Source organism: Euprymna scolopes, chromosome 8, assembly GCF_053919585.1.
Source record: "Euprymna scolopes isolate OS-2025 chromosome 8, ASM5391958v1, whole genome shotgun sequence".
Lineage (NCBI taxonomy): Eukaryota > Metazoa > Mollusca > Cephalopoda > Sepiida > Sepiolidae > Euprymna > Euprymna scolopes.
In genome coordinates this window covers 65,010,942-65,037,573 of record NC_136489.1, presented here as the reverse complement: position 1 = coordinate 65,037,573, position 26,632 = coordinate 65,010,942, and the positions used below count along the sequence as shown (strand labels likewise).

At 33.5% G+C, this 26,632-nt stretch overlaps 1 protein-coding gene across 1 annotated transcript in view; it reads right to left on the bottom strand.

Annotated features, from left to right (window-relative positions):
- The window catches only part of LOC145283595 (uncharacterized), a 3,312,299-nt gene that overhangs the window by 2,704,285 nt on the left and 581,382 nt on the right, over positions 1-26,632 (bottom strand). The window contains exon 3 of the mRNA XM_080132527.1: positions 18,905-18,981. The gene's annotated coding sequence lies outside the window, so the exon portion shown is untranslated. The remainder of the gene's footprint in view (positions 1-18,904; positions 18,982-26,632) is intronic.

The following is a 26,632-nucleotide window of genomic DNA, read 5'->3' as shown; positions in this document are numbered from 1 at the left end:
GTTGTATTTCCTAAGCATACTTTAAATGTTCTGTGGGATAGGAATTCTTGGATAAATTTTGCTAGGTTTCCTCTGATTCCCATATTATGAATATCTTTCAAGATTCCATATCTCTACGTGGTGTCATACGCCTTCTCGATATAAAAAAAGATTGAGACCACGTGGTGGTTTCTTATTATACCGTCACGAATATATGTTTCTAGCCGAATAAGTTGGTCATTAGTACCTTGATTTTGTCTAAATCCGCTTTGGTGTGTAGAAATGAGGTTATATTTTTCTAAATGCCACATTAGTCTTGTATTGACCATCCTTTCTATTGTTTTGCATATACAGCTTGTTAAGGCGATAGGACGGTAATTGGTAGGGTTGGAGTGATCTTTTCCTGCTTTAGGAATTGGGATGATATTGGAGTCGAGCCAGTGTTTTGGAAAATTGTTAGTCCACCAGATTTTGTTAATTATCTGTAAGAGAATGTTGAGAGATGTGTCTGGCATGTGTTTTAGAAATTGATAGTGGATGTCGTCTGGACCGGTAGCTGTACCTTTACTTTTATGAATTGCATTTCTTAGTTCTGTTATAGTGAAAGAAGTGTTATAGTATTCTTTGTTATTGGATGTGAAATTGAGTTTTTCTTTTTCTGCGTTGTTTTTGTATTTTTGAAATTTGAGGGAGTAGTGGTTGGATGATGAGTTTTGGCTGAATTCATTTGCGATTATGTTTGCTATTTCTTTTTTTGTCTATAGTTTGTCTACAATTTGGTGTACTTATATTATTTATTGGTGTTCCAAGTTTTTTTCAGTTATTTTTCTTATTATTTCCCATGTTTTTTTGGATGGCGTGTTGTTGTTCAATTTGGAAATATAGTTTTGCCAGGTTTCTTTTTTGTTTTTTTTATAATATAGCGTGCTTTTGCTCGTGCTTGTAGGTATTTTTGAAAGTTTGGGTTTTGTAGGATGTTGTTTGAAGTGTTTTAGCATTTTTCCTGTTGGTTATTGCTTGCTTACATTCTATTGTGAACCATAGCGTTGATTTTGGGTGTGGTTTGGTGGAAGATTTTGGGATTGTCTTAATTGCTATTTCGTTTAGTGTATTGGTGAAAGCTAACATAGGATCTGGTTTGTTAACTCTTTCTTGATTAATTAGATTTGTGCAAAGTTTGCTAAATTCAGTCCAGTTAGCTTTATAAATTCGCCATTTTGGTTTTGATTCTTCTGTTGTAAGTTGTTGGGTTTTGAGAAAAATTGGGAAGTGATCGCTGCCGCACTGGTCGTTATGTACCTCCCATTGGAAGTCCATAAATATTGTGGGGGAGCATAGTGTTAGGTCGATAGCTGATGTCGTTCCTGTGCCTGGGTGAAGGTATGTGTGTGTGTTTGTCGTTAAATATAATTACTTCGGGTGATTCCAGTAATGATTCAATGATTTTCCCATTTTGGTTAATAATCTCACTTCCCCACATTTTGTTATGGGCGTAGAAGTCCCCCATTAATAGAAAAGGTTTGGGGAGTTGTGTTATCAGATCTTCAATTTCGATTTTATTTAGTTTATGTTTAGGTGGAATATTTAGTGAACAAATAGTTATTGGTCGGTGAAGTGTAACTTTAATTGCTATTGTTTGTAGGTTTGTTTGGAGTTGTAATTTTATATGTGGTACCTGTTTTTTATTATAATTGAAGTGCCACCTATGGGTCGATTATCTGCTTGTGATCTGTTTGTTTGATTGTAGATGTGGTATCCTTTCAAGTTGATGGTGTCCGTTTCTTTTAGAAGAGTTTCCTGTAGGCTGATTATGCTGGGGTCATTTTGTGCTATTATATGTTTGATTTCTTCGTAGTTTGGTTTGATGCCTCTGCAGTTCCACTGTATGATGTTTTTATTCATTTCCATAAGTAAGTTCGTTTATTTTTTTTCCTTTTTTTCGTTTGGTTTTTGTTTAGGTTTTTATATCTATTATTCTATCGATTTGTTGTGTTTTGAGTGTTTTTTGTTTCGTGTTTACTTGAACTGCTTGGTTCCTCAGTCTCCATTTTCTCTTCCTGGTCAGTTCTGTTTTGGAGCTAGATTTTTTCCTGTGACTCTCGATTTCAATCAATTCCAATTTGTTTTCATTTTCGATTAATATTGTCTCTGTTTTTTGTTTGCTTTGGTTTTTGGAAAGAGGATTTGTGTTTTCCCGTACTGTTTCCATCTTTCTAGATATTGTGTGATTATCTTCTACTTTTGTCCTTGTACATGATTGGGATCTTTCACGATTTATTTGTGGTTTTTGCTGTTCGGGTTCTTTTTTGCTCTTTGGGACTTGTTTTAGATCATTTAGCTGAGTTTTCGAAGATACTGGTATTTGTTTCTTGTTTTCGTTTTGGTTAGTTTTTAAAGTTTCAATTAGATTTTTGAGTTCGGAGATTAGTTTAAGTAGGTCTTGGTTTTGGGTTGTGTTTGAAGTTTTTGTAATATCTGCGTAAGTGTTTATTTTTTCTCGAGAGCTTGCTATTTTCCTTGCTTCAGGAAAGGGCACGTTTTGTTTGTATTTTATTTCGGCTATTTCTTTTTCTTTTGTGTATATTTTGCATATTTTAGAGTATGCTGGGTGTTTTTCTTGGCGATTTGAGCATTTCGTTTCGTTTGGGCATTCACTATCATTATGGTTAGGTTCTTTTAAGCCACATTTTCCACATACTTTCTGTCCTTTGCATGCTTCTCTGCTATGTCCATATTTATGACACTTATAACATCTCAGAAGGGCTGGTATATATTGTTCTACTTTTTCTATTGTGTATCCGATTTTTATTTCTTTGGGAATTTTTGGTGTATTGAAAGTTAGTATGTAGGTTTTTGTAGGTATGGTTTGACCATTCCTTTTTATGTTTATTCGGACGTGATCGATTACTCCCTGTTTTATTAGGGCATTTTCTGTTTCTTCTGCTGTAGCCAAGGTTAATTCATGGCTTTTTATAACACCTTTAGATGTGTTTGGTCTTTCATGAGCATAACTTTTGCATTTATAGATATGGAATTTCTCCATCTCTAAGATGTTTTTTTGCGTCTTTATAGTTGTCGACTGTGACAAGTAGATTGCCATTTTTCATTTTTTTTGTTGCTGTTTTTGGGTTGCTGTTTTGAGACAGAATTTTTTCAATTAAGAATGGAGATAGATCGCTGATCTTTTTTCCTTCTAAGGTTTCGATTACTATGCATCTTGGATATTTTTCTTTATCAATTATTTCATAGTTATATTCTTGTTCACTGTCTGAGCTGGTTACGTCAGAGTGGGTTCTTTTCGATTTTGTAGTATTCTTTTGGTTTCTGGGTTTTTTGTTTGGGTTTATTATATCCATAGAAGTTTGTTTAGATTTTCATCTCTCTTGCTCCCCACCCTCCTCGGAGCCCGAAATTGGGAGATGTTAGGGGGAAACCCATTCGCCCTTTCATCCCAGGGATACAAAAGAGATATACTCAATTGATTGAGTTCGTTCCATCATTTCCTGTTTCCTCCTTTAGTTTCTTCTTTACCAGTTTGATAGAAACGTTAGTTAGGGAGCAGTTGTGTGGTTTTTGTCTCATCAATTGATTGGCCCTTGCCATCGCCTTCTAACACTTAACTGGTTTGACTATGTTTGTAGTAATGAAATGTATTATCTTTGGATTATTTTTTTTTTATTTTATTTTTTTTAGATGTTATAATTGACATTTTCAGTGTAAGTGTTAGGGCTTGACATGACTAGCCGATTGGTTGGATCGGGCCTCTCCAACCACCTGTCTAGCCTAGTACAAGGCCAAATTAGAGTGTTGCTACAGATACCTTTATTTTCCCTAGGCATCGGTTGCTCAGCCACCAGGATCATTTTCCTAGGCATCACGGATTGCCACCCACGGCCAACAGGTAGCCCCGTTGAGGGACTTTTACCCTCTGCAGGTGGGCAGTCGGCGTATTCTAGTGCTCTGCCGACAGGGTCAACCGGGAAGTAGGGAAGGAAATAAGGAGGGGGGAAGGGGAGGGGGCTTTTGTTTTTATTTTGTTTTGTAGAACATAATTAAGTTTTACAAAAGAGAATAGAAAACAAAAACAGAAATCGATGTAGGTGCATTTCGTCTCAGGAATCCAATAGGCAGCCTGATCTGGTAGCACCAGTAGATAGAGAGAGGGAGAGAGAGCGAGCGAGCGAGCGAGAAAGAGACTTGAAAGTGTATTACCCTTTACAACTATATAAACAAACATTTAATCTTTTGTTACAAAACTATTTAGCCAGTAAGTCATTTACGTACCTACAATCGCTGCATCAATTTGCTTTCTGGAATTAACAATATCCCTAATTTTATTTCAGGGATCATCATTTGTCTACCATGAAAATGTTTCGGTCATTAAAAAACGAAACAGTATATTAAATAATGGCTTTTCAGTAGTTTCAATCAATCACAACCTGCATTAATCACAAGAACAACAACATGTTTAGAATATATGATCTAGTTTCCTTATATATATATATATATATATATTATCACAATTTAATATCAACCGTTTTTATATGATCGCTAAAATCATGAATAATTTTATCCAATGAGAATTAGTTATTTATATACGAAAAAAATTATAAGATAAAATAATTAAAATAAAATATGTTGAGTATCACCACAAGCCTATATTATAAAGTATAAATAATATTATAGATTAAAAACAAGCCTTTTCTGTGGATCTATAGACATTTCCATGACTAGTAAAGGGGAGGGGCACCCGGCTTTTCCCGGTCGTAAAAACGCTAAAATAGGATATTGTAATTTATCCAGATTTCCTGTATAGTATTATAGAGTCGGGATATCAAAGTTAATGTATGCTATCATTTGAAATCGCAATCGAAAGCAAAACTGGATCATTCAAAGCTGTTAACCTTAGAACTGTACACACATGGCACGCATATAAACGGAATAAAAATTAAAAACTAAAATAAAACTAACAAATGTACAACATATCTTACAATATCGTACAATCTTGACCCATTTTAACCCCTCCCAAACCTTTTTAAACTAGCTAAAAGAAGCGCCGCTCTGCGATTTTTAGTTTCGGTAGTGACAGAGTTTGAAAATATTGAGACAGACATACACACATCCATTTATATATTATGTCATAATTTGTGCATTTAAAATTCAAAGATATGTCTGAGGAAAGAAAAGGTTTCCTAAATTATCATTACACGGACCCTCTGACCTCACGACGCAAGTAAAACAGAATGCATGCAAGATATATCTATACTACTATAAATTTGCATGGATATACATATTAAAACCTCTTTTTCCTTTTATTTAAAAGGAAAATACAACGTTGTTTTAGATGGGTTCTGGAATTGCATTCATCGGCAACAGATCAAGGTAATTTGCTTATTCTTTTACATATAGATTTTAATAATTTTTTAATTGTTTTTTTCGGTTTTCTTATGAGGTAATCATCTTTAGTTTACTATTATGTTTAATTATATTCAAGCAGATATTCTTAATAATTTATAATTGTGTAATATTTATGTATAAAGATTATAGTAAATATAAACCTCTTTCTATATATATATTTATGTATGCATATATATATATATATATATATATATATATATATTTCTTTTAAAAAATCCTACCAAACTCCTTTCAGGTTTTGCTACACACATATGAAACCTTATATATAAAGCATTTGTAACCTAGGCAAAACTTTATATTTGAGTTTTAGCGGGGCAGATCGATGCAAATGTGTAAATATAAAAAAAAAATCCAATTGCCAGGTTGAGGTCAAACGACGGCATAATGAATATGCATGCATAACGTAATAGCTATTGGACAATGTTTTAATTTTTAGCCTTGCAGCAAACATGTCGTCATCGCTCAGACTTAATCTAAACAACAAAAAAGAATCTTAAGCCAAACGTTATTTTCTTATATATATATATATATATATATATATATATATATGCAAGGGGTGGACAATTACTAAGTTGGTGTCTGGCACACAACTATTCATGGGCTAGTCGACGTTTTTCAGTCCTGGTCGATAGTCTACTTATGAAAGGGAAAACTCTGACAATACAAGCCTACATGCAATTGTTAATTAATCCCGTTGCATATTTATCACCATTTACTGTAATGTACTTGCAATAACCATTATCCCTGAGTGGCTTCCGGGCCTTGATAAGTGGTGATCACAACAACCCATTGTTTCTGAATTTGCAGACTTTTTTTTTCGAAAAAAAATAGCAAAACCACTAATTTAATCGGAAATACCGAATATGTTTAAATATCGAACATAATGTATGATTTCGGGCCAATCTTCGAAGAGCGCGAATAATCGCAGCGCTTGCTCAACTCGTCACCTGTTTAGATTGTGGAGGCAGGGCTAGTCTTTTATCACACATGCGATAAAGGCATTAAAAGCAGAGTATAACAGGTTGAATTCATGGACCTCTTTCGTCGCAATGAATAAGTGTGTCCCTTCCACCATCCACACACACACATATATTATAATAATGCCGTATCCCTGTCTGTTTCTTATTTTTGGTCACAAGTTTCTTAATGTACAAAACGTACACTGTTTAACAAATTAAGGTTCATACTAAAATTAGTTATAATACACTTTGATTCCAGCATGATTTCTATATATACTTTATATTTAAATATAAGCTACATTCAATGAGTACCCGCATTTGCATTATTCATTACAGAAGATTTATCTTAAAAATCTGATTGATGTTATAATAGAATCAGTTTAATCGTTCTTTGTTTAAAAATTCTTTAATTCTTTTTTATTTACTTTATTTTTAATTTACTTTATATTTATTTTAGTCTATTTCCTTTTATTATAGTTTACAACAGTTGCATTTAAAACATAGAGTAAGGTTATTTATTTAAGCTTTGAAAGTTATTTCCTGTTGAAACTATGGCAGTCTGTTCACGTCTAATTTTTGTTTATTAAGATGGGTATATTTTCTGTTTCCCTAAATTCAAAATGTAGCCACTTTTCGTAACAAGTTCGGATAGTCGGCGTATCTTAAATAGTACGTGTCTAATCCCATGCCCGGCAATATGTTCCTACGAGGCAACACTGTGTATATACAAGCAGTACGTATATATCTAATATATAAAAGATTGTTTGTTTGTATGTCTGTCTATATTTTCAAACTATCTCAATTCTGAAACGAAATGTTGAAGAGAAGCGCTAGTGGCCTGAAATGATTGAATTTCTATGCACTGTTGTTTTATAGGACTTTAGCCAGTTAAAAAAAATTTTAAGAGGTCAATAATCGGGTAACATTGTAAAAAAATCATGATTCATTTTGTATATTTTACTTCTTTTTAATAAGTTCATATACGTGCCGCGTTTTACAGTGGTAACATTAACAGCTTTAAATGCTTCAGTTTTTATTTCTGTTTAGATTCTAACTGATAGAACCAAACTACTTTTTACTTTGGAAATCACGACTAATATAATATAATATAATATATATATATATATATATATATATATATATATATATATATATATATATATATATCTGCCCTGTCGTAAAATACATTAAATAGGATATTTTAAATTGTCCAGATTTCGATTATATTATTATTATTATTATTAAGCCGGGATTTTAAAAGCAAAAGAAAGTATTTGGGTCCACCACCTAGAATTGAAAATGAAATCAGACCTGTAGCATTGAAATCTATTTATGTGACACACATACGAATGGATTTAAAATAAACTAAGTGAAATGTACAAAATGTTAACGTTTTCTTTTTTAATTTACCCCCTTATTGACGCCTTAAAAATTATTTTAATCAGCTAAAGACTCATTAAAACGACCTATAAAGATCCGTTCCGTTAAGGTCCCTATCACAGCTCTACGACCTCGAAAATTAGAGTTTTAAAATATAGAACAGAAATAGACAGACAAATATACATAGTGGGTTTTATAAATTTGATATATTAATCAGGGTTATAATAAGAACTTAAAACCAATATTTTTCAACAGCGTCTCAATCATAGTTTCAGAAATGTTGAATACTAGAAAGTTTTTGGGGATTATGTTGCACAGCTACGTTTTAGTTAGTGCAGTAACGTTTTCTTCAAACCAAAAACCAATAAAAATATTAATTTGGACAATGGTTAAGGATAGCAACAGTTATAAGCGCCAAAATAAATGACAAACTTAAAGTTTAAATGAAGTCTTTATTACTTAGCAATGATGATTGAGTCTAGTATATTAATTGCTGTGTGATAGGATGGGTATATATTTTGTGTGTAAATAATATAATTGGGTATCTATGTACTTATATAAGTAGATTTTGATAGAAATTAGTAAGTTTAGATTCGTATGTATATTGCACAGCATGCATATATACTTTTATTATAATGAATTACATATACTATATTTGTGGAATAGATGCAATCCTAATTTGCTTGTAAAGGTGGCTTACTATTCTTTATTCTTAACAAGGTTTAAGCAATAATAAATTGACGAGGACTTTTTATTATACTTGCATCTCAATCGACGTGTTCACATAGTTTTCGTACAAAACCCACTATAATATTGATATCGTATTTCATACGTGTCGATTAGCTTTTTATTAATCAAAACCAAACCATCCAATCATAATTATAATCTGGATTATGATAACAATTATTACTATGACGATTAATGTAATGAGTATTGTGTTGTGTAGCAGGGGTTCACATTGAATGAAGGCACATTAACGGAATATGTATAACGGAGCACATATAACGGGGACTCAAACAGGGGATGTTACTGACATTACTGAGGAAAAGCCATTTATAACAGTTCTTTGTAGATCATGAGGCTGTGATGAGAATGTGGGATCCATTTATATCAGACTGGGATGATCCTTATTGCCACATATAGAGGGGTGGAGATATTTCACTTATGATGGAGAAGACGCATTACTTGTAAGGGTTGTACTAGGTTCGTTACAAAATGATGCTAGAACACATTTACCTTTTGGGTTGTGAGGAATAACGACACAAGACAAACAGTTACAAACAGATTGTTCCTTTATTATTCAATAGATCGAACGGTGATGTCAGGAATTCAAAATTGGATCTACGTGGTCTATTTTTCTCTGAGGGGCTCCCCTCTCGATCTTTCCTAACTGACCCTCTCTCGTCAACTCTCTAACTTCGAACCCTCAGATTCCTATATTGAGAAATCTTTCTTTATGACTTAAGAAATGTATAGTCGACCAACGTGACTATATCAAGTTTTCTACACATGTCCGTCCAACACACTTTTGGCAAACAATGAATCCTCAATTCTAATTCTAACCTTTTTTTTAAATATATGTTAACTCATATTGTGCATTCATTTAAATCACATATTTAATATCCAGGTTTCGAAAAAAAATGGGCAATCGACTCTTTTTCCGACATAAACAATGTTTAACTATTTCTAATAGAATTAACAATGGACTGAATTTCTAACATTCTATTTTCCATTATATTTTAACACTTGCCTACAGGGTTCGATTCTAGCCTTATCCTAATATCATTTTCACTTATGAAGTATGTCTCACTTACATGAGAAGGGACCAGCTCTTCCATGTAATAATTGTAACTTATTACTATTTCTTTCAATAGTATACTTGTTATTGTTGTAGGGTGTCCATCTTACGGATAAAAATGAAATCTTTCACTTATTATAAAAACCGGAAGACTATGTATCTTAGCACCTTATCGAGGTCGTAGCACAGGTTATGCTCGGGGGTGTTCACTTGTGACAGTCAGTCCTGCGTTTATTCACTCTTAATTTGTTGTATTTCCTTTTCTATTCACTTTTTGTTTTCAATAATTATAAAAATGAGGTTTTCCTCCATATACTTATGGAACTACGAAATTATTTTAATTGTTATTGTTATGAATACCATTTTATTTACAAATTTCTAAGACACAGAATTCCCAGGGGATACACTTTTTCAGAAGATGTTTGTTTGTTTGTTTGTTTTGTTTTACGGCATATCAACCACTTTGGGGTCATTTAATGCCGAAAGGTTCGTTATGTTGTGTTAAATATTGGTTTGTTCTTCTTAAGGTTTTTTTTTTTTTGTGGGGGGGGTCTTTCCTTATATTTTTGAGTATATTTTAGTTTCTTTCAGAAAATTGATAATTTTTTGGGGATCAATCTTGTTTAATATTGTTTTCAGATTTTTTTCTTGGTAATACTTTGTTCGGATTTGTTCAAGGTCAATGCAGTTTGTCAGTATATGGTGTATTGTGTAGGGTTCTTGACACGTTATACAGTTTGGTGTCTCCTCCCCTTTTAGTAGATGTGAGTGGGTGATGTGAGTGTGACCTATTCGCAGTCTGGTCATTACTACCTCTTCCTTTCTTGTTAACTTTTTGGTGTCTCTCGTTCCAATATTTGGTGTTATTTGGAATAGTTTGTTTTTGGTGCATGAGCTCCAGTTTTCTTGCCATTTTCTCTTCAAAAATGTGTTTATTTTAGTCTTTAGGTCTGTATAGGGGATTTTTCCACTTATGTGGTTTTGTTGCAGAGTTTCCTTTGCTGCCTTATCTGCTTGTTCATTCATGTATATGCCGATATGGCTTGGTATCCAGCAAAAGATAATGTTTTTTTTCATGGTTATGGCATCTATTTTGTTTAGCAATTTTGTAATAAGTGGGTTTGTCTTTTTTTTTTCTTTTAGAGATATGAGTATTGAAAGTGAGTCAGTAAATATGATATATTTTTGATGGTCATCATTGGTTATTATATTCAGTGCCAAATCTATGGCTGTTGCTTCTGCGCTGAAAATAGAAGATTCGTTTGGGAGCCTTTTCTTTAGTTTTATTTTTTTGTGGATGGCTGCGCATCCTACTTTATCTCCATCTTTTGATCCGTCAGTGTAAATTTGTGTATATTCTTTGTATGTATTCTGGATGATAAGTAGTTCTTCATGGAAGGTTGATGGGTGGGTTTTCGTTTTGGGATATTTATTTAATTTTAATATTATGTGTGGTTGTTTGATCATCCAGGGTGGAGTTTTTGATTTGTTATATTTATGTATTTTTGTAATGTCCATTTGGGCTTCTGTGAGAAGGTTTTTTATCCGGAGGCTGTAGGGCTTGATATCTTCTTTCTTGTTGAAGAGATGTGTGTATTGTGGGTGAAGGGTACATTGATATGCAGGATTTGTTGGACTTGATACCAGCTTTAGGTAATATTGTAGCGCTAACTTCTGTCGTCTTAGAATCAGTGGAGGCTCGTGGGCCTCTATATAGAGGCTTTCTACTGGAGAGGTTCTAAATGCTCCCAAGGCTAATCTTAATCCTTGATGGTGGATTGTATTTAGTTCTTTTATGTAGGACTTCCTTGCTGCTCCATAGATGAAGCATCCATAGTCCATTTTAGATCTGATTAGAGTTTGGTATAATTTTAATAATGTGACTTTGTCTGCACCCCAATCGGTGTGTGCTAGGACTTTGATCAATTGCATTGTCTTTTGGCATTTTGCTTTTAAATATTTTATATGCGGTATAAAGTTCAATTTTTTATCAAATATAATACCTAAATATTTATGTTGGTCGGTAAGTGGGATGTTCTTGTTATCCAGTTTCAGGTTGGGGTCGTGGTGGAATTTTCGTAATTTGCAAAAGTGGATGCATTTAGTTTTTTCCTCTGAGAATGTAAATCCATTTTCTATGGCCCATTTGTTTATTTTATTCAGACAGAGTTGTAGTTTGCGTTCGGCTGTTTGTATATATTTAGATTGGTAGTATATAAGTAGGTCGTCCACGTATAGGGCATTTTCAATTCCTGGGTCTATGTTTTTTATGATATTGTTTATTTTAATGTTGAAGAGGGTGACAGACAGGATACTGCCTTGGGGGACCCCCATTTCTTGATCTTTTTGGACTGAATAAGTGTTGTCCATCCGTACTTGGAAGTTTCTATTTGTTAAGAAATTTCTGATAATTTCTGGCATTCTACCCCTAAGTCCTAGTTCATACAGGTCTTTTTGGATTCCGTATTTCCAAGCGGTGTCATACGCCTTTTGCATGTCAAAAAAAATTGCTATTAGATGTTCTTTTTTTGCAAATGCTTCTCTTATGCGTGTTTCCAGTTTTATTAAGTGATCGGTGGGGCTTCTATTTTTCCTGAAACCCGACTGGCTTTCTGTAATTAGATTTTTGCTTTCCAAGTACCAATTTAATCTTTCGTTAATCATTCTTTCAAAAGTTTTGCACAAACAACTAGTTAGTGCAATGGGTCGGTAGTTTGTTGGGTTTGTATGGTCTTTTTTTGGTTTGGGTATTGGGATTACTGTTGCCTGCTTCCAGTTTTTTGGAATGTTGTTAGTTATCCATATCTCATTGTAAATTTGTAATAAGTAGTCCAGTGATGGTTTTGGTAGTTTTTTGAGGAATTGATAATGGATCTCGTCGGGGCCGACTGCTGTATCGGGAGATTTGTTTATTGCCTCCTCTAGTTCTGCACTGTTGAATAATTGATTGTAGTTTTCTTCATTTTTTGATTTGAAGTTTATTTTTATTTTTTCTTCATTTTTCTTTATAGCTTGGAATTTTTTATTTTGGTTTTTTGATGATGAGTTCATTGAGAATTGTTCTGCTAATTTATTTGCGATATTTTGTTTGTCGGTAATCTTTGTGTTGTCGCATATAAGGTGTTTAATAGGGTTCTTTGTATTTTTTCCTGCTATTTTTCTGACCATCTCCCATACTTTTTTGGGTTTTGTGTTTTGATTAATTTTTGTTACATAATCTTTCCACGAGTTCCGTTTTGATTCTTTGATAGTTTTCCGTGCTTTGGCTTTGCTGTTTTTATAGGTGTCCAAATTTTCTTTCGTTGGACTGTTTTTAAATTTCCTTAGGTTTGCACGTCTGGCTCTTATAGCTTCTTTGCATTCTTTATTGTACCAGGGTTTGTTATATTTTGTAGTAGTGGAACTTTTTGGTATGTTCTCCTCGGCTATTGTGAGTAGGGTGTTGCTGAAATATGTGATGTGTTCTAAGTCAGGATTCGCTTCAGGTATTAATCTGTATTGACATGTATTTTGGAAATTTTCCCAATTTGCCTTTTGTAAATTCCAGCGGGGTGTTTTGTCTTCTGGCTTGGGATTCTCGTTTTCTATTATGATTGGGAAGTGGTCACTTCCGCATGCATCCTTATGTGTTCTCCAGCTATAATCCATGTATATAGTTGGGTCACATAGTGTTATATCGATTGCTGATAGGGTTCCCGTTGGTGGGTGCATATATGTATTCTCTTTGTTGTTGAGTAGGCATAGATCGTTTTGGTTAATTATTTTTTCTATGGTTTGGCCTCTTTTGTTGTTTTTTTTACTGCCCCACCATATATTATGACTATTGAAGTCTCCCAACAGTAGAAAAGGTTTAGGTAGTTGTTTGATTATATTGTTTAATTCAGTTTCGTTTATTGTTTCATTTGGTGGTATATAGAGTGAGCATAGGGTTATTGTTTTGTGTAGTGTTGCAGTTATTGCAACAGCTTGCATATTTGTTTTTAAGTTCACTTTGCTGTGTGGAATGTTTTCGTTTATCAGTATTGATGATCCACCGGTGGCTTTGCATGATAATTTGTTTATGTGGTTGTATATTGAGTAGTGTTTTATGTTAATTTTGTCATTTTCTTTTAAGTGTGTTTCCTGTAGGCAAATTATTGCAGGACATAAGGATTTGATAAGTATTTGCATTTCTTCGATATTAATTTTTAATCCTCTTATGTTCCACTGTAGGATTTTGTTAGTCATGGTTTATATTTTCTTTTGGTTTTGGACTGTTGGTGTTTATGTCTACGTCCATAGTTTCGATGTTAGTTTGGGTGTTTCTTTTGGAAGTGGATGGTCTGTTTCTTGTTTCTGGTGAGAGGCTTTTTTTGGGTTTTGGTCTGGGACTTTTAGATTTACTTTGTCTTGACTGTCTTTTTTGGCTATCAGTTTCAACTAGTTCAAATTTATTTTCATTTTCAATTAATACTAATTCTGTTTTTTGTTTGTCATTTTGTTTTTGGGGGGTAGTTTTTTTGTTGTTCTGTTCTATTTCCATTTTTTCTGTTGTTGTGTGTTTATTTTTAACATCTGTTTTTGTCCTTGTTTGTGACTTGGATCTTTCACGTTTTGATAATTGAGGAGGTTTCATTTCTTTAGGGATTGATTCCTCAATATTGATGGAAGTTTTTCTGATTTCCTTTGTTTCGTTTTCTTTTATACTGGGTTGTTCGTTTCTGACTTTTATTTGGCTGTTGGAGTTTATTTTCAGTTCTGATAAAAAAGATTTTAATTCTTCAAGTATGTTCTTTAGTTCTTTTGCTAGGTTTGCAATTTCTGGAGCAAGGTTTAGTTCATTGTAGTTGTACATTTTGTTTGCTTGTTGGGTTATTGTGGCATATGAGTTTTTGGTGCGATTTGTGACTTCTTTGCGGGCTTCTTGGAAGGTTATATTTTTTTGATATTTGATTGTTATTATTTCCTTCTCTTGATTATATATTTTGCACTGTTTTGAGTGAGAGTGGTGCTCTTCTTGACAGTTTGTGCATTTGGTTTTATTTGGACAGTCTTCTTCATCGTGGTCTGGGTTTTTTTCACTGCAGTTTCCACATGTGAAGAATCTTAGACATTGGTCTTTATTATGTCCAAACTTTTGGCAGTTGTAGCATTGTAAAGGTTTTGGGATGTATTGTTCTATTTTCGTTCTTTCATAACCTATATTGATGGTCTCTGGTATTTGAGGATAATTGAATGTTAATATATAAGTGTTTGTATATATTACCTCTCCTTTTTTTTTAAATGTGATTCTTTTTACATCTGTGACCCCTTGGTTTTTTAGTTCTGTTTTGATTTCTTCTGTTGTGCAGACGGAGATTTCCTGGTTTTTTATGACTCCTTTGGAGTAGTTTAGTGTTTGGTGTGGATAAGCTTTGATGTTTGTTTCATGCAATTTTTGTAGTTGAAGTAGAGTTTTGGCCTGTTTTTTATTTAGTACTTCTACCAATATGGTACCATTCCTTAATTTTTTGACATTTTTAGGTGTTATTTTGCTTGATATTACCTTTTGGATAATGAAGGGTGACATTTTAGTTAACGGTATATTAGACGTTGCTTCTAGCACGATGAATCTTGGAAAGTTTGTATCTTCATTGTCGCTGTCAGAGTCAATTTCTGTGTGTGGTCTCTTGGATTTTTTGGTATTCATAATAATTTTTGAAAAATTCATCAGCCATGCTCCCCACCCTCCTCGGAGCCCCTTATGGGGAAGAACTATGAGGGGGTAAATCCCATTCGCCTCGGTTCTCCAGGGCTACATAGCTGGTATACTCAAACATGGGGAGGTTTCCAAGCATTCACAATATATGGTTATGCCCACCCAAGTATGGGATTTCCCTGTATTTTTATTATTCCTGATGGTTACCTTTTTCCCAGCTTGATTGACCCTTCAGCCATCGCTTATTAATTCAGTTTATTGTTTATGTTGAGTGTTAGTGTGTTTTTGTTTGGATTGTCTGAATTAGTGCTTGTCATGACCAACCGATTGATTGGATCGGGCCTATCCAACCTCCCGTCTAGCCTAGTAAGGGCCAAAGTGGTGTGTTGTAGTATCATGTTATTATTTCCTAGGCATGTTCCACTCAACCACCAGGATCCCGTTCTTAATGCATTACGGGTTGCCACCAACGGTCAACTGGTGGTCCCATTGAAGGATTTTTACCCTCTGCAGGGGGGCAGTTGGTATGTTCTATCGCCCTACCAACTAGGCAAAAAAAAAAAAAAAAAAAAAAAAAAAAAAAAAAAAAGGTGAGGAGGTGAAGGAAAAAGAAAACGAGGGAGGGGAGGGGGAGGAGAATGTTGTTTTTGTTTTTGTTTTCGCAGAACATGACTAAGTTTTGCAAAAGGGAATAAAAAAACAAAGACATCTATGTAGGTGCGTTTCATCTCAGGAAGTCAGTAGACAGCCTGATCTGGTAGCACCAGTTTTCAGAAGATAGTTTCCCAGCATTTAGGAACAGCAATAATACAGGGTGAGATTTTGCTTCTTGTCCGGATAGTGGAAAGCATAGGCAATGAGAAGGCACATGTTTTATGAGTTCATCATAGCACATTCCGTTAAAGTATTTGTAAAAAATGCTTAGGGATGCGACATTGCGACAATGTGGCAGTACGGTCTCTTTTTTGAACACTATTAGACGCATAAACAATTCTCCATGCCTGTTCAGATTGTGGTTTTTAAATTAAATAGGATGCTCGCTGGGATGAGTAATTCACTACCACATAAGAGGTAGCCCACCTCACTGCGTCTAACAGTTACATTGGCCATGTCATCAATATATTTGCTCCAATTTATGCAATCTGTAGACATCAAGTCGAGGGTCTCTTATGTGAATGTTATTCCTCCTAGCAATCGATGTTCCAAAAGCTTCTGTTGTAGTTTTTAAGGTTTTGTATTTGTTGGAGGAAGGTTTCATTGATATTTTGAAAATAATTTGCGATGTCTAATCGCCAAAATATATCAGAAAACACGTTCATGTATAATTAATAATTGATCTGTTTTTTTTTTGTATATTTCAAACCCAATTTTATAATATTGATGCGACTGAATAGAAATTAATTAAAAATGATCAGATTTAAGCTTATTTACAAAATACAAAACATTATTCCTTTCTCTTTGAATACATCAATATCTAAACTGCTCCTTGTCAATCGGAAGTTAATAATTATAAACGAAATCATGATGATATATTCTAGCCAAGAATTATTTTTACAATCAACACAAACAATTTACACTTAAGGCATGACATTTTCTTACGTTTTTATTCTCCATGAAATCCTATTTTTTTAATTCCAAAATTTCGAATAAGATAACATTTCTGTTTAAAATTTCCGATTCCAAAACAATTGCCGATTCTGTTCTTTTAATGCTCAAACTATATACTCTTTTTCTTATGTATGGGGAGAGAATTAGCTACATAAACTCATGCAATATGTACACTTATGGGTTATACCTATATGTTTTAGTTTTGCTGGTAGATTAACATCGAATATTATTTAATATTTCATACAAACCGTCAAAATTAACTTTTGAATGAATCAAAGATATAAAAACAAAAAAGAAAAATTAGTTTTAGAATCGGAAAATTGACACACAATTTTCTCCATTCCAAGTCCGATACCTATAAAAAATCCGAGTTTTACGATTTCCGATTACGATTAATGCTACGGACACTAATTGTTATACACAAGTTCTTCGCTCTCACCCTTAAACTCAATTTCATAATATTGAAACGATTGCATGGTAATTAATTTTAGTTTTTATTATTATTTCTATTATACGCATCGTGGTCTATAATAGAATGTCCTATTCTTTATAGAAGATTGTATTTATCATTGAGGGCAAAATAAAAAAAACACATAAGAAAGTTACTTCATCATTTATAACACGCTTGGGAAAATTACAGCTGTTGCACGACAAAGTCGAGAAAATGTTCAAGTTTTCATAATATGCTTATTGATTACCGGGACGTAATTGAGTTTCTGGAGACGTACAATTATGCTGCAATCGTAATAACTGGTTTCGCTGTCCTTCATACAGTTACACCCATAATGTCTGTTATTCGAAAATTATTTCAATGACAAATGTCCATTAAGAAAACGACAACTTACTTCAGAAATGTGAACGAAGGTAAACGTAATTCTATACGCATAGCAACTCAGACTTGTAATAGACTTACCACGTCTATTGTATACTAATTTTGCTCGGAAAGTTGTTGTGCAGAAAAGATATCGATTACAATTGAAATTTTGCTGATATTTATAAAGCAAAAATAGTTATAGAAAACAGTAGAATGTCTTATGCCCACTTAGTTACATATTAAGTGACCGATCACGAGGTTGTCTCACATAAATTTGGGAAGTCAACGACCAGGGCATTAAACATAATTGATATTTCCATCCCAATTACAAGTTATGAAAAAAGGGTAAGGAAAACGAATATGATACAACTAACAATTTCGCGAAGAATAAAAATGGAACTTCGTAGTATCCTAGTGGTATTCTCTCATATATAAGACGCCACAACTCGAGAGTTCATGGAATCCTCTAATGTCTTGGCTTGTACAAACTCCACTAGTTTCTTTAGGCAGATTGTTAAAGGGCCTCAAATCTTGATATACATACATACAGCTATATACATATGCACATACAGCTATACACATATACACATATAGCTATACACATATAGCTATATACATATACACATATAGCTATATACATATACACATATAGCTATATACATATACACATATAGCTATATACATATACACATATAGCTATATACATATACACATATAGCTATATACATATACACATATAGCTATATACATATACACATATAGATATATACATATACACATATAGATATATACATATACACATATAGATATATACATATACACATATAGATATATACATATACACATATAGATATATACATATACACATATAGATATATACATATACACATATATACATATATACACATATACATATATACATATATACATATAGCTATATACATATATACATATAGCTATATACATATATACATATAGCTATATACATATACACATATAGCTATATACATATAGCTATACACATAATATACATATACATATATGAGAGTAACTAAAAACTGCCATTTTATTCATACCGTAAAAACTGATTTTCTTTTTTTCCTATGGGTACTGTCCTTACGTCTCTTATGCTTGATGTTATGTTTACACACAAGTTATTGTTTATGACTAGGATTGTATAACTCTGGCTAAAATAAAGATGAAACATTTAATACAACGAAAATCAAGGTTAAAATATGTGCAATGTTCTATAGAAAGTTTATAATTCTTACCACGATATCCTCACCATGCCAGACGATTTCGGTGCGATATTCATGAATATAAACATTCGCGCCGTATTTACTTTTTCCTGAAATAAGAATTGACAAATCTCAGTCAGTAAAGCTTTTGAAATGGACGTTGAAATTCCTTATTAATTTAATTAATCTTTTGTTTATCAACAAACTATAGTAATCGTGCAACTTAGAAATGTGGAGGATATGTTGTTTGGGAAACAAACTGATAACATGGGGGATGTTAACCGCAGAGGACATTAAATATGTCGAATATTGCGTTCATATGAAGCTAGATACGTGTATATATATATATATATATATATATATATATATAAGTGTGTATGTGAACGCCAACAAATTCCCATTTTTATTTGATTGAAATATAAATTAAACAATGAACGGTTGATTAATTATTTAATATTGTATTTATATGTACACATTGCGACGTAAGCGCGTGTAATCCATACACGTGTTCATATAAACACTAAGTACAGTTACATTTTCTTAAATCACAACTCATAAAATGCAAACGTAAATAAATTCACAGAATACGATTTCGCTTGAAAAGAGTTTGCTTCATATTTATATTGGAAGCACTTTTATTCATCTGACAGTATATGCAATAATCAAGTAAGATTTTGGCAAATGTACACTGAAAAATACTACTGTATTTCCATAAAAAAAATCATCAATCCAAGAGCGTTATTCCTTTTAATTAACCACGTGTTCACAACAACGCGGAATGTACGGACTACCTAGGGTCCATGAGGATATAGTTATCTTAAGACTCATTATTTCAATAAAGTTTTCTCTTAACATGAATTGGTCAATCTATTTTTTGTCTGAAATTTTGAATCCTGCACGAAAATATTCAGATAAGTGTATTTCAGAGTTGTTTTTTTTTCGTTTCGCATCATTCATGCGAAAACTTGATTGCAATTCAGGAACCAACGTATTCTGTTCATTTAATTTTTATATTTTGCAAATGAACCTCTCGATGGAACTATTCAAATAAATATTGATATAAATGCCCGTAGAACGTTAACGCCTTTCCAGGGAGCATTTTTATTGAACTAGAAAGTATTTTTTATTCGCTTGACATCTAATACCCACTTTCCGTGCTTCATTATTCCAAATATGATCGCAACTGTTATTTATCATTATATATATATATATATATATATATATATATATATATATATATATATATATATATATATATAAGCAAGTCTAAAATATATATTTCTTTTATACGCTTTTATAGTTTCAAGACAATTGAAATGATGTGACCAATGTCGAAACTAGGTTGTCAATTTATTCATTTATTTATTTCCGGACTATCATCGCTATCTTTGTAGTTGTTGTTTCGCAACAGTTCGGCCAACCATACATCGGACCATCGTCAGGGGCCCGTGGCGTGGTGGATAGAGATGTTGAATCTCTACGTTTCCAAGTAAACATTCAGATTTCAATCCTATTCAAGGCCGGCCAGAAACACATGGTGAGAACACAGCTATGGAGGGTAGCATTCCTATTCTTCTGCGGTTTACAACCTGCAGAATGTCAGAAAAAGTGTTGGCCAAAACATTATGAAACTATAACTACAAAGCTGAGGATTATAGACTGCAAATAAATAAATTTTGAAATTACTCATTTCAGAAGGATTCCAATAACTAAACTAATGTTTGTGAAGCTGGTTATTCAAAAACGAGGTCAACCTACATTCCAATTTTATTGATGATGAAATCAACGTTTAAAGTTGTTACATATTTATTTTAATAGGGCTAGATACATATTTTTTTTGTTAATATTAATAATTGGTGTATTAAATAGAAAATATCCATATAAAGATGTTTGGAGCTTTAGTTTATCTTGAATTTAGTCTACTTGTGCCCATGAATCTATGTTTAATTTAAGCTTACATGTAAGACAGACGAGTAAGAATCATAACATAATAGCATTTTGCATTAATAGTGAATATATCATTATGTAATAATACTATTTATTTAAACTCAACATATTTACACAATCCTCAGGAGGTTTTGATATATAAGTAAGGTTATCCTAATCATATCGTATGAATCCGAAGATTGATTACTTTGATATTTATTCTAGTCAGAATTCTTTCTTCAATGTCAGCGGTACTTATGAAAAAAAAACACGCGAAGATTCGCGGAAAATGATAAAGAAAACAGAACGCGGAAATATGAAGAACTCAAAAGAGAGATACGAGTAAATGAGAGTAAACGCATACGATATGCATACAAGTCTGAATAGTATAAACTATGGAAACAACGAAATTTTTATTTATTAAAATTTGAATTGAAGAACAGAACCAAAGAAACAGAACAACACTTCAGAATTTGGTCCACTTCTTCACTTTGCGTAATGACATTACATACCGTTTTTAGATTAAAAATCTGGCGTAGGACTCTCTGGTTATATTATCTTTCGATTTCATATTTCTTATTGGGGAATTATAGGCTTTTCTTGGTGAATTATTTTCTATACATTTTCAATTTGAGTCAAATGAGATAATATAAAGAGTCTGATTTTTAGAGGAGGATAATTGTTCGTATTTTTGGATTATTCGAACTACTATTCTTATCTAAACTCACATTTTTTTACAATGTTTCGGTCGATGTAACCTTCGACACCCAGGTGTATCTTGTGAAAACTAAGCAATGTGTATGTAGTACTCGGAAATTTGAACGGAATTTCGAATTGAAACTTCTATTTAATTCACGTAAGTACCTTTGGCACAGTAGTTAGACTACTTTTAAAAATCAATTGTAAAACTGATATATTGTGAATGTTGATGGTTCACATTTCAGTGAGTTCGACTGGAAATACAATTGCTTATTACTTAAGGACTGTCTTCAGTCAGGTCTGACGGAGAAAGAGCATAATATCCCTGTGAAGGAAATAAAAGGTTTCGTTCGAAACGTCATCAAAATTTCTTTGTACGATGAAATATTTACAGTGTTCTGACAAGATACACCTGAAGTGAAGTGGGAGATTACATCGACCAAAAGGTCGTAAAAGGTCACTTAATATGAGAACAGTATTCTATATACTTAAACTTAAACTTTTTAATTGGCAATATTTCTTTAAAAATAAACATCTGGTAATCACATCTATTATATAAACATGACCGATTATTTAAGCAGGAAAAAGCTGCACAGATCCACATTTTCTGAATTGATCTTGGACATTGATTATCCGTCGACATAAATTTCAACTTAGAGCATATGCCTTGGATACCATAACATCTAGCGATAGAAATATTGTAAATTCTAAGGCACCATGGCGTCCATTTTATCGATTTTTATAGAAGAAACTGATCGATAATTACATTGCACAGTGACGATACTTTGATCTGTAGAAAGTCCCTTGAATATTTGATATGAAATCGAACTTTGTCCATTTTAAAGTATCGTTTCATTCTGATCAATTTACTGTACCATAATGAACTCTTTGTTCCATTAAATAACGTTTTTTCTGAACATATGAAACCAAGAAATCTTACAAAAGTAACCCTAGAATCTAGAGGCAAATTATAAAACTCCAGCAGAATAAATAGCAAAAATAAAAGCTAGTTTCCTCTATTTTTTAGCAACGAATGGTTTAATTATAACAACTACATAGTATATTCATAGCGGTTATTATAATATGAACGAATTGAGCGAATGATATTTATTAATATTTTCATATTATTCATGACTATATTTTTAATTATAAAATTATCATACTTTTTCTAAGCCGAACTAAGATAAAGATATGTAAATAATTATAAAACCCTAATCTTCTATAGATAAAATAAACTGTTCAAACAATATAAAAATGTGTTTTATACTATAGAGTAGCTGCTTACCCAGGTCGGAAGGCAAACCGCGGATGAGAACTAATGAGTGTCAATTGCGACATCACCATGACGATCTACGATGGGGGAAAGCAAATAAGAGAAATTATTTTAGGTGATGGCTCAGCAAAACTGTTTTCCTCGTTTACAGAACTTTCAGGTTTAATCTGCTAATCACTTTTCCGAAAGTGTGTGACCATTTTTTTACAACGTGGAACTACGCACTTTCTCTAAGACAAACCTCAATCAAAATTTTAATCAGCTGATATCCTTAAATTATATATATATATATATATATATATATATATATATATATATATATATATATATATATATATATATATATACACGCAGGCAGTCTGGCGTTGCCGGATATAATTTACTTAAATATGATATTGTCGCAGTTTGTATTAGGTCACCGCTTCCACAGAAAAAAAAAAGAATCAAACGCTGTCTAGGTTATCGGCAGAAACATATGTTACGGACAGTCCTCATAATTTCCTCGAATGTGCGTTCTTACAGATTCGTGTTAGTTTTATCACAATTGAGGGAAGACGCACATAAAACTTGACTTTTCACAACTAAACAAAACTTAATTTCAAACCAGAAATAACAGACGCAGACAAAGTTCTAAAACATTTTTGATTTAAAGCAGTTTTTTTTTAGAAATAATTTGATTCATTTTTGTAATTATTGGCATCATTCATGTAACATAATCGCTCTTTCCTAAACAGAACGCTTTCTCAAAAAAGAAAAAAAAAACATTGCTGTCTGAAATCCAATAGAGTAGATAATTTCTGTGATGATTTGATGCGGTTTAATACTGATTCTATGCAGTGCTAGGAGGCCCCAACCTTCCAGACCTTAGCTTCTCTCTTTGAGAAGGAAGATAGCTTTTTTGCGAATCGCCTGGGGCATCCTTACAGAGGACTGCAGACGGGGGCAACACGAACATTTTTTGCAGGTTAGTGCCTCTCCATGGGGGCCCTGATTTCTAGAATCATACTTTCCGACCTTGATGTAACAGTACGTTTAGTAGGAGAGAACTATATATGCATTAAGCTTAGTCGTCCGAGCCTAGCAGCCTAAAGGTTACAACAATATCATCAGCAGTTGTTACAACATCGATTTTAAGAGCTTACTGATAGTTCTACAATTATTTTAAGGAATAAATGCTTGTGCTACTATTATTGAGATTCAAACAGCTCTTTTAAGGACTACCTACAAAAATACCTGTATGCAATTTTACTCTTCACTACTGCCTCCATTCTTAAACTCAGCGTATTCAACGTATGAACTCCGACTAACTCCGGCGTGAAGCCTCCTGAAGCTTTCTACCTCTTCGTGTACATTTTGTAATTTTCAGCATATCATGCAGATCCCAGCATATCCTATAGCATCCAGCGCCCCTTGCAGTTTCACCCCGTGGTGTAGCGTCCAACGTTTGGTTTCTTGTTCCACGACGGTTAACTATCTGCCACAGTTTATAGAGCACACTGATTACGAACTACTTCGTCTAGAACCCACCGACTCCCAGCTACTTATTCCAGTGTCTACGGACGTCCAGCAACCTGTTTCAGTACTCAGTGACATTCAGTTTCAAGCAACAGATCTCATCTCGCTCCTACTGATCCTGAATACAAAAGCGTCTTTACTTACAATTGCGTTTAGTTTAAAGCATAGTTAGATCATGGGATGAATCCTGTATAGTGGTTATTGAAGTCGAGTGTACTTTGTGAATGTTTGGTAAAGGAAAATTTAGTCGAGCGTATGTCATGAAAATAAAAATTGAGTAGAGACAAGCTTATAACAATTCTTCCGTGGAGAATAAGTTGCATGGAAAAGAATACGGCATCACCTATTATGTTTCGAAACCAGTTATGGACTATCAAGGCAGGATAGGGAGCGACGTGTAGCACGTACCCAGTTCTATGGCATACCTGGCTTTTGTACAGATAGAGAATAGCATCGGCAGTGAGATATCTACTGAAACAGTAGAGTGATCCAGCTATTTTCCAGCAATCTATGCAACAGATTAAATGTACATGTTCCATTTCAGATCAGCAATGAAACTAAACCCGAGAAGTTTGTCATGACACGCAGCTACCCCAAAACAAGAGCCATTCATTTTAGTTAGGAGGGGATGGATGTCAATGCGATTATTATTAAATAAATTTCAATGCATTAAAATAAACAAACTACCTTCTCCTATATTGCACCACGTTTTCAAGATAAAAAGAGAGAGAATCAGAAAAATCGTCATTGCTTAAAAGTGTTGCAACAGATAATGCACGGTCTGCATAAACATCTAAAGAGGATCTAAGAATGCGATTTAGATCATTGATGAAGATCACGAAAAGTGTTAGATCCTGTTTGTTATTCGTCAAGCGGCTACTTAAAACTTATCGTAGTGAGTATACACAACTCTTGCATTCTGTATTACTTTTTTACAATGGTTGCTGGCAGTTGTAAAGATGGCTGTTTGTTCACAACATCTAAGGCAAAACTAATAGAAATTGTGATTTTTGTGCGCAAAAGCTGACTATTGGCATTTCCTGAAAGTTCTCGGAGGGTATAAAGAGGTATATACGGACAATTTAGTCAGGCAAGGGACTATAGAGGGCATTAAGTACAGAGGTACATCTTGAATAAATGTTCAGAAGTTATCCAATTCAGCCATAGAGTATCGATATACAATATGATAGAGAGGTAAATCGGAGGATGAATCTCATTTCGTTTTTATCTTTAATAAAACCGAGTAATAAGTAATTACGATAGAACGAAAGTTGAGCAAATTTCTAAGCAACTTGTAAGATAAAGGAAACTTGCATATAGTTTGTCAGAGTCGGGCATACGGGTGAGTTTGTGGTAATTTGTGTTATATCATAGGCAACGGAGAGAGTACAAGGCAGTTCCTCCTGTCATCATCCGTCTTGTTTGAGTGGATTAGACATTCAACATTATAGTCTCCGCATACTTTAATGTTAACTGAGCAGACAGAATGTGGTGAATTCTCTCAGATTACTCTTAGTGATTGTAACTTAGTTGTTATAGCGACGAGGGAAGGCGAATATTAACGCAGTACGAGGGGCGCACAATAAGTAATGCCTCTGGCCAACTCCCAGTTGCCAGATCTAGCTGAAATTTTGCATGTCCAATGATTTCATCTCTACGGGTTATGTGGCAAATTACTGCTCTGAACTAATTGTGGTTTCTATTTTACAGGTGTTTGAACCGAATAAGGTGTGAAATGTAGCCTGTTCAATGTCGGGCAGTGATACGGTTTTCGTATTTGAAAGAACGCACACCACAGGAGACTTTTTATGAAATGAAAAATACTTATAGTGATAATGCCCCATCATATGACCTTGTAAAATGCTAGCATCGTGAATTCAAACATTGCCGGAAGTCCGTGGAAACAGCTACCAGACCGGGTCACCCCCTTCTTCCATTGATGAGACATGTTGCAATATTTTGGTTCTATAATGGGGGTATGTTCCCACACAGTCAGACGATTCTATTTATAAAGGATGCTGCTAAGAACTGACGAATCAAATAAATTCATGTTCTGCTACCAACCAAGCAGAAACCAGAATTGCTTCATAAATATTAAACCTTTTCTGGAGCAATTTCACATGTTCTTTTCCCGGGTTTCGACACGGTTAGAATATTTTGTTCTGTGGAACTGTCCACTACAAACAAGTCACCTCCCAGGACTTGTGTGTAACAGCGAACCATCTGAAACTGTTCTGAAACTCAAAATGGCTTGCACTTCTAGAGGTTATGGGCCTAGCGTACGTCTTTATTTCGATGGATCCGAATCAAATTCGAATCGTGGCAAGTTAAATTTCTGGGATATCTAC